The 8,636-nt window shown below is 40.6% G+C and overlaps 1 non-coding gene across 1 annotated transcript; it reads right to left on the bottom strand.

Annotated features, from left to right (window-relative positions):
* Positions 1 to 7,408: 7,408 nt before the first annotated feature.
* On the bottom strand, positions 7,409 to 7,515 carry LOC118479980. Its single transcript, XR_004861621.1, has one exon. It is a non-coding gene; the product is annotated as a small nucleolar RNA R71 (small nucleolar RNA).
* Between the last annotated feature and the right edge of the window lie 1,121 nt (positions 7,516 to 8,636).

Below are 8,636 nucleotides of genomic sequence, written 5' to 3'. Positions count from 1 at the left end.
AGTTCGGACGAGTTAAAATTGTTATATTTTTAGCCGAACGGACATTTTTGTGATTAGGGCGTCGTACCGGAAAGTTATGTATTTTTGAAAGTTGTGTTCCCACATTAGTGTTTTCATATATATATATGGATTCAATTATGTCATCCTTATGTCGTTTTTCATCGTTTCATTTTGTTTTCGCAGTTTTGCTGTAATGAATAGTGTGACCGTGAATAGTGCACACACCACTTTATACCAACACTTTTAGGACATAGTTTGATTGTTTTCACGACATGATGAAAACCAACATATGTTGTAACATTCTTTTCTTGTCCTAACATTGTTATTTAATGTACGACTCAGTTACGTAATTAATTTATGTTAATTGCATGAGATTATATACTAAAAAAAGTGATTAGATGGTACGGAATTTCCGGTTAATTGCCATTTGTCACAGACTTGTCCTATGCCCATCCAACCTTCAAAACTCGTCTTTATGCGCATAACTAGTTATGTGAGCCTAGTTCGCATAAACTAGGCGTAACGGGTCAAAACTTTATTAAACCTTTTCAAATCAGAATGCTTGGTTAAATAACCTCTATCCAATGAGTCATTGCACTCGGGTAGGTATAAACCACATTCTATTCGATCTACGCTTAATCTAGCGAACCTATTCTTAAGTAATGGGTCATATCTAAAGGGACTAACCTTCGACCCGTATACATTCTAACAGATAATAAATCTATTTATTCAAGACTATAGAACCCCCCCAGATAATCGGACTTGGGTAAATAATACTTAGACTTGCGGCTTTTTGCTAAATTATAATCATAGTGTTTGGAAGCTAGCAAAAAGGTAAATACTCTTAACTTATTTTAGTTTTTAAACTTGGGATGGCGAATAAGTCACTTGGAGTGGGTATTACATAAATGGGCCGTCTATGTTGCGCATAAATGTAAGAATCTGGTTTAATCTGTTTACTTGATAACTGAAACGATTGGGGGTTATTGGTACCGCGTCCGGACGTCCTGACTCATGAACTATTATGGCTATACGGAATAGCGTGCAAGGGTAGGCATACCGACTGTAAGACACGTTTTATTCAACGTTGGTGTGTACCCTTAATCATATTAAATGATTGGCTCTGATCTCTTGTTCCCGATTGTAGGGCAAGTATGTAAATCTGGTGACAAGAATAAATCCCAAGAAATATTAAAAGATTACCTACGGGTTTTCTCTATGTATAAAACTCTTTTTGAAAAACTATTTTCAAAACGAGTCAGTTAATTGTATTTACCAGCTTAAGCTGACGTATTTTCTAAAGATTGAACCGTAGGTACCGAACCTTATTATAGGCTGGGAATTCAGGTCCACTAGAATGAAGGCTAAGGAATTTGCAACTCCTGAAGCTTAAGGCCTATGATGTCTAAAGCTCTGTTTATTAGATCTCGCATGTGGGCTTATACAGAAACGCTTGTAATACTTTTATTTATTCAAGCCTTATTGAATTTAATAATTTTACTCCAATACTTCTGCTGCATATTATTATTATATTGTGATAACTGTTATCCAACCGTCACGATTATACCCATCCGGGCCCACCGGGAATCGGGGTGTGACATAATGGAATAAGTTGGATTACAAGTCAATGTCCAGAAGTTTCTTCCCTTGATAGCTATCCAAACAACCACCCAAACTGCTAGAATCAAGAAAGGTTGCCTGAAGATACAAGACAGCAAGTACAAAGAGCTGAAATGAAAAGTGTTGGTCAACTAGTCAACAATCAAAGTCAACATAATGAAGACTGAAGACCAGAAGACCAAGTCAACAAGTCAAACGAATACCAGATCTACTGGATTCCTAAAAGTGTTAGAATTCACTAAGAGTTTAGGAATCCTAGTTGTTTACACTGTATTGAACAACAATTTTAGGTTTTTGTCATTTATTTCTAACTGTCCAGCAGTTTTGTGCAACTGTTGGCACTTACACATAAAATGTGTTGTTTAGGGTCGATTTTATGGTGATATCACTAGTAGTTTTCTCCTTTATAAATAGTTCACTATGTGTTTCAGTGAACTTAACTCTAGGAACTCACAGAGCAGAAAAACCTAAGAGTGAAAGTTCGCCTACTGAGGGGGAATTCTGCTATACAATCTGATTGTAATTGAACATACGAATAATATATGGATCATTGACAATCATTCCCAAATCAGCCACCCCACCCAGCCACCATCATCAGCCATCCCACCACCACCACTCAGCCACCATCATCAGTCACCCCACCTGTTACCACCACCAAAATCCACCTCTGCCAACACTTTCCTGCCACCACCATTCCGAATCTGAACCAGACCCACCACGTATTATGCTACCATGACCATAATTATCGGATCCTAAAATCAAAACCTCAGGTTTGGAACTCTGGTTTGACATCATATCGGTTTTCAAAACCCAACCCTGAAGGGAAAATATTATTAGTCGGAAGTACATTCATCGCTGGGAACATATTACAGGGTGGCAGAATGATGGATGTTTGTGGTGGTAGCAGATGGAGTAGCTGATGGTGGTGGTGGGTGGTGTTGGCGGTGGATGTTGGTGGTGGTAGCAGGTGGGGTGGTAGTAGCAGGCGGGATGACTGGTGGTGGTGGGTGGGTGATCGGTGATGTGTTGGTAAAAACACATTGCATTTGTATGAGTTATATACACGTTTTTGTAGTTTTAACGCGTCATTTTGTACTCGTATGTTGAACTTATAGTGCATCGGGTTTTAAAGGTTTGATGGGTGCTAATCAATGGAAAAGGAGCATAAATGCAGAAAATTGGATTTTACGGGTCAAGCAGATAGCCGAAAACAAACTTCTGGAAAAGTTTCTCCCCCACGCCATGCGGGGGAGAAGGTAGATGATCCGGCGATGCGCGGGAATGTAAAATATGTGGGCCTGTCAGATTTGGCTCTCTCGCGCAACGCGAGAGATGGAGAAGCCTCCTCCGCAACGCGCGGGGGAGGACCTACTTGGAAATTATGTGGTTTTAACCTAAATCGCGTTAAGGATCCTCATTCAGTTCCTAAGCCATTTTCACGAATCCAAAATAAGAAAAAGGCGATTTCAGGCATTCTTCCCCGTTTATTCATGAGTAATCATTCCAAATCAAGATCTGAAGCTGCGATGATGAATATTCATGGCTAAAATCCTTGTGACTTCCTCCGGATGAACGACTGCTAGGTTTTTGCACAATTACCTTGTTTTTCTGATTCTTGTAACTGATACATCTTGATCACTTGTGTTGATTTTGGTAAACGTTATTCATATTTGAACTATTTGTCTTTTATCAAGTGTATTGTCGATTTTCTTGCATCGTTAGCAGGTTGGTCATTCGATGGGTAGTTGGTATATCTTAACGGATTGTTAGGTTGTACGGTTAGTACTAAAAATTGTCTCTAATCGTTAATCAAATTCATTAATCCTAAGGCTATGTCTATGTGGTGTTTGAATCAATAAACAATTTTTTTTGTGTTAAACTTGTAATTGAGATTCTAGGTGGGGGTTAGTAGTTATCTTAATCAATCAAACAAACAAACCCCCAATTTAGGTTAATAGTAGTTCATTAGTTAAATCGCTAAACACTGACCACAAATTCCCTGTGGATACGACTTTACTTACCCGTACTCGAATAAGTATTTAAATAAAATACTTGTTTTTAATTAGCCCACGACAATTACATCAGTGGGTGGTGGCTGATGGTGGGTGGTGTCGCAACCCCCGACCCCTACCCTGGGAACGGGCGGCCGCGGCCAGTTTCAGTGGTATCGGTGTATATCAATTTGGCAGCGGAAAGTTTCATCAGAACCGTAGTTAGGAAATATTTTATCAGAGTTAAACACCAAAAATATTTAAAATAAAGAAATGGGATAAAACCCAAGTTTCTCTGATAATACATTTATAAGTGAGACAAAACCCGATTTTTCATTTTGATACATTTATAGGGAATAACCCCAATTATTGAAAACAATTCTCTTTTTTAATTAGGTAACTTTTATTGCCACTTTTCTAAGCCTTCAGTGCTCTCCAACTGCCTTTTATTGGCTTCACACTAAGTTACCTGAAACACGTGTTTAAAACATTTTATCAGGAGGAAATACTGGTGAGTAAATCCCAGTTTAATCAAAACAGGTTTTATCAGTCTACAACATTGAGGGCGATCGCGCAATTACATTTGTTTCCATCTACTTTAATTACCGCCCACGGTACCGTCAACCTGACTTGTGGTCATGTTACTACTCACAATGTAGTAACAAATTTTGTATACAAAACCCTAACATACCGACGATAATTGTAGAATACAAATACTCAATTACTGTTTGATATAATTTAATTTAAGTGAGGTTTTGTAAAAACAATTTGTAAAAAGGAGATTACTCACTTTGCTATTTTAGGTCTTTCCTTTGTGACTTCTTGGTTATAATCTATTAATTAATAAATGCACACGTGTTAGTATAATAACCCAATTTACATTAGTTATACCCTCCCCGAGACAGAACTCCAACGACTACGTCGGGCAGAACCTCGACGGCCATTACGGAGTACTAGATCAATCGGGCAGCGTATCTAATACGTAACCGGGGGTTAAAATACTTACAACGAGGCAGAGCTTCGCTATTTAGGAGGGGTGTAATGCCCGGGTATTATTTCTACTATATAGAAACTGAGAGAGAAAAACAAAATTTGAACAAATTCAACTGAAGCTCGTCGATCCAATTTATAGGGCTGCTCAGTGAGTCCCTCGCGCCCCGCAAAAGACGAGGTGAGGTTTTACGCGCCCCGCGAGGACCCCTAAGGCGATGATGTGTGTAAAATGCAACATACAAATCACATCAATTAAGGCATAAAACTAACCCTTTTTAAGTACTAATGTTGGAAAAAGAGTGTTTTTGTCTTCCTTTTGTATTTTTCAGGATGAAATGAGCTCAAATTCACAAAAGAAGCAAAAAGACAACTAATTCTAGCATAAATACAAGAAAAGGAATAAAAGTAGACTGCCCGGACCCTCAACAGCATCCTCCAGAGCAAAGAAGAGAAAGCAGAAGTCTGAACACGCCCCGTGCTCAGCCAGCACGGGGCCGTGCCCAAGAAGCAGCATAAAAGACAAACTTATAGAAGCTTCCATTGCCCACCACGGGGCCGTGTCCAGCGGGCACGGGGGCGTGGTGAAAGTACAGCAGGCGCATTAATTGTAATTGCGAATTACAATTAATGAGGAGAGAGAGTGTCAGACGGGCACGGGGGCGTGTCCAGCGGACACGGGGCCGTGCCCAGCCTTCTGTTCAGCCTATAAATAGGGGTGCTTGGTTTCATTCCATCTCATCCCTTGGCACACCACCTCTCTCACACTTCATCCACCACCCACCACCACCATAACACCATCATCCACCACCATCATCCATTGTCCATCGTAGAGTGTGTGAGTCGTCTCGAGATCCAAGATTGATCGTAAGAGTTCTTGACAATCAAGGCCATGTTTGCCTAAGTCTCTTACATCACTTGGTGAAGACAAGTGTTTAGTATAATACTTTTTATTTTCAATCTTTTGCACTTTTTATTTGGTTTTGTATTAATGACTTTAATAACTAGTTACTTATGTTGAAGGTGATCTTTCCTTATCGTTTGTCCGTGGTGTCTTGGCATTATTTTACTGTCTATATAAAATAAAAGATTTTCACCATTCATATCTCCACGGTCTATATGGAGGTATGTTGGCTACCTGGTCGGGGGTTAAGGGAACGGTTTGGTAAGGGTCTTGCCCTTGTTCAGCGTTTAGAGGTCCTGCTTGGGACCTGGGTCAAATTTAGCAGGATCTCCTTCAATGCCCATAGGTATTGGATGGCGGGGATCCAAACTCTTTGACCCCCTCATAAGTTAACTACTATTAATACTATAACCCGGCTATTTAGGACTGTATCCCTGCTGACTCAGACTACTTAGCCGAGGGTAACGTCACCGCCGAAAGCGGGGCCTACCACAATTTGCATTAATAACTTAATTCATTATCTTTCAATAATCCGACCCTTTAGGATTGTATCCTTGCTGACTCAAACTACTGGGTTGAGGGTAACGTCGCCTTCAAAAGAGGGGCCTACTACAATAACTAAGATAATCTCTTAAACGATTGCAAAAGTGCGAAATAATCAAAGGTTATACTAATACACGTGTCGGATCCAAGTGATTCATCTTGTCTATCTGTTTTATTTTATTTTTATTTTTCAGCATTTAGTTAGTTTTTATTTTCTTAGTTTAAAAACATTTTTCTTACTTTTTTATTTGATTAGACGTTGAGGATAAACCGGTATTAAAAGCTCTTGTGTCCTTGGACGACCTCGGTATCTTACCAACACTATACTACGTCCACGATGGGTGCACTTGCCCATATGTGTGTTTAGTGTTAGTGAATATCGTGTTTTTATAAATTTAAAACTTGGCTAAAAGTGTAAAAAGGGTTTAAATATACATCAAAAATATATTACACTACACACGCATCAAGTTTTTGGCGCCGTTGCCGGGGACACAAGGATTTTAAGAAAGTTAGGAATCAACGGCCTAATCATATTTTTATTATTCTTTTTAATTTTTAGGATTTTTTCTTAGTTTTTCAGCTTCTGCAGGGCTCAGCACGGGCCGTGCCTGGTCGGACACAGGCCGTGCCCAGCATCGTTACTGGCAGTTTTTTTGTTTTCCAAGTTACAGAAGGCTGACCACGGGGCCGTGCCGGTGCAACACGGAGCCGTGTCCAACTTCCAGTAACTGGGATTTGGAAAACAATCACTGAAACTCCGACCACGGGCCGTGTTTGCTAAACACGGGGCCGTGGTGAACCTTCTGACCAACATTCTTTTCTGTTTTTATTGCAGGACTTGGAACCCGACGCCAACCTCACGTAGTCTATGAGCTCCAGTTCCAATAAAGACATAAAAGAACCACTAGAAGAACCCGAACGCTTTCTCAGAAAAAGGTTAAAAGCCAAAAACCAAGAGAAGGTTTCGGGTGATCCACCTCCAATGGCGGACCAACGTACCCTTATGGATTATCTACGACCCACCGTAGGTAATCTAGGCGCCGCTATCAATGCTCCTAATGTCGAAGCTAATAACTTCGAACTCCGGCCGCATTTGATACAAATGCTCCAAAACTCCGCAACCTTCCATGGGCTTGCGGACGAGGATCCCCATCTACATATAACTAATTTCTTGGAAATATGTGATACCTTTCGGATCAATGGAGCATCAAACGACGCCATCCGCCTCCGTATGTTTCCCTTCTCACTAAAAGACCGAGCGAAAGCTTGGCTCAACGCCCTCCCAGCTGGATCGGTAAACACCTGGGATGAACTGGCCCAAAAATTTCTATATAAGTATTTCCCTCCCGCTAAAACTGCTAAGTTAATGACTGAAATCAATACATATTCACAAGAGGACGGGGAATCCTTATATGAAACTTGGGAAAGGTTCAAGGAGCTATTACGCAAGTGTCCCCATCACGGCCTTGCAATATGGCAACAAGTATCCACTTTCTATAATGGATTGTTACCACACACTAGGCAGACACTTGATTCTAGCTCCGGGGGACTTTTAGGTAATCGACGCCCACACGAAATATATAATCAAATTGAGGAAATTGCTCAAACCAATTTTCAATGGCACACCCCCCGGGGAAATAAGTCTATCGCCCCGGGCACCCATAAGGTCGATGAAAGCACTTCTTTACAAGCCCAAATCGAGGCCCTTTCTTCAAAGATAAAAAAATTGGAAATGACAAAAACAGTCTCGGTTATGGCTTGTGAAGGGTGTGGTGGGTTACATGAAAATTGGAGTTGTATGAAAGAAACAGACGATCAACAAGAAATGGTAAACTACATTGATAATAGACCTAGGCCGTCGGGTCCCCCAACGGGAACTTACAAGCAAGGATGGCGAAACCACCCAAACCTTGGTTGGAGGGAACCCGGCAATAGTAGTAACCAACAAACCCAACGAACAAACTTTCAACAACCAAGAAATGAGTCACAGAATTTCACTCAACAACAAAGTGGACGAGAAAGGCTCGAAGATACTGTATCTCGCCTCATCTTCGACACTGAAAAGAAAAACTCGGAAAGATTTCTACAATTAGAGTCAAATTTTAGAAATCAACAAGCTAGTATTCAAAACATAGAAAAACAATTAAATCAAATAGCTCAAAATTTTGCCGAGAGACCACAAGGCGCATTACCTAGCAATACCGAAACAAACCCAAAAGCGCAAGTTCACCTCATCACGCTACGAAACCGCACCGTTGGGCCTGCAGAAGTGCCACCGCCAACAGAGGAAACAATACCCACACCTCTGCAGGAAAAGAACTCCCCTCCGTCACCAGAGCCTACCAAGGCTCCTCGAGTTCCATACCCCGGTAGGTTAATTCGTCAAAAGACCAATGAGCAATTCGCAAAGTTCGAAAGTCTGTTAAAACAATTGCATGTCAATATTCCTTTTATCGAAGTCCTAACCCAAATGCCCAAGTACTCTAAATTCATGAGGGACTTCCTTACACATAAAAAGAAAATTGAAAATTTGCAATTAGTCAATTTAGGCGAAGAATGCTCTGCCCTCGTACTCAATAAACTTCCCC

Source organism: Helianthus annuus, chromosome 6 (genome assembly GCF_002127325.2).
Source record: "Helianthus annuus cultivar XRQ/B chromosome 6, HanXRQr2.0-SUNRISE, whole genome shotgun sequence".
Lineage (NCBI taxonomy): Eukaryota > Viridiplantae > Streptophyta > Magnoliopsida > Asterales > Asteraceae > Helianthus > Helianthus annuus.
Note: the sequence above shows the minus strand (reverse complement) of the source record. Positions and strands in the feature narration are given on the sequence as shown.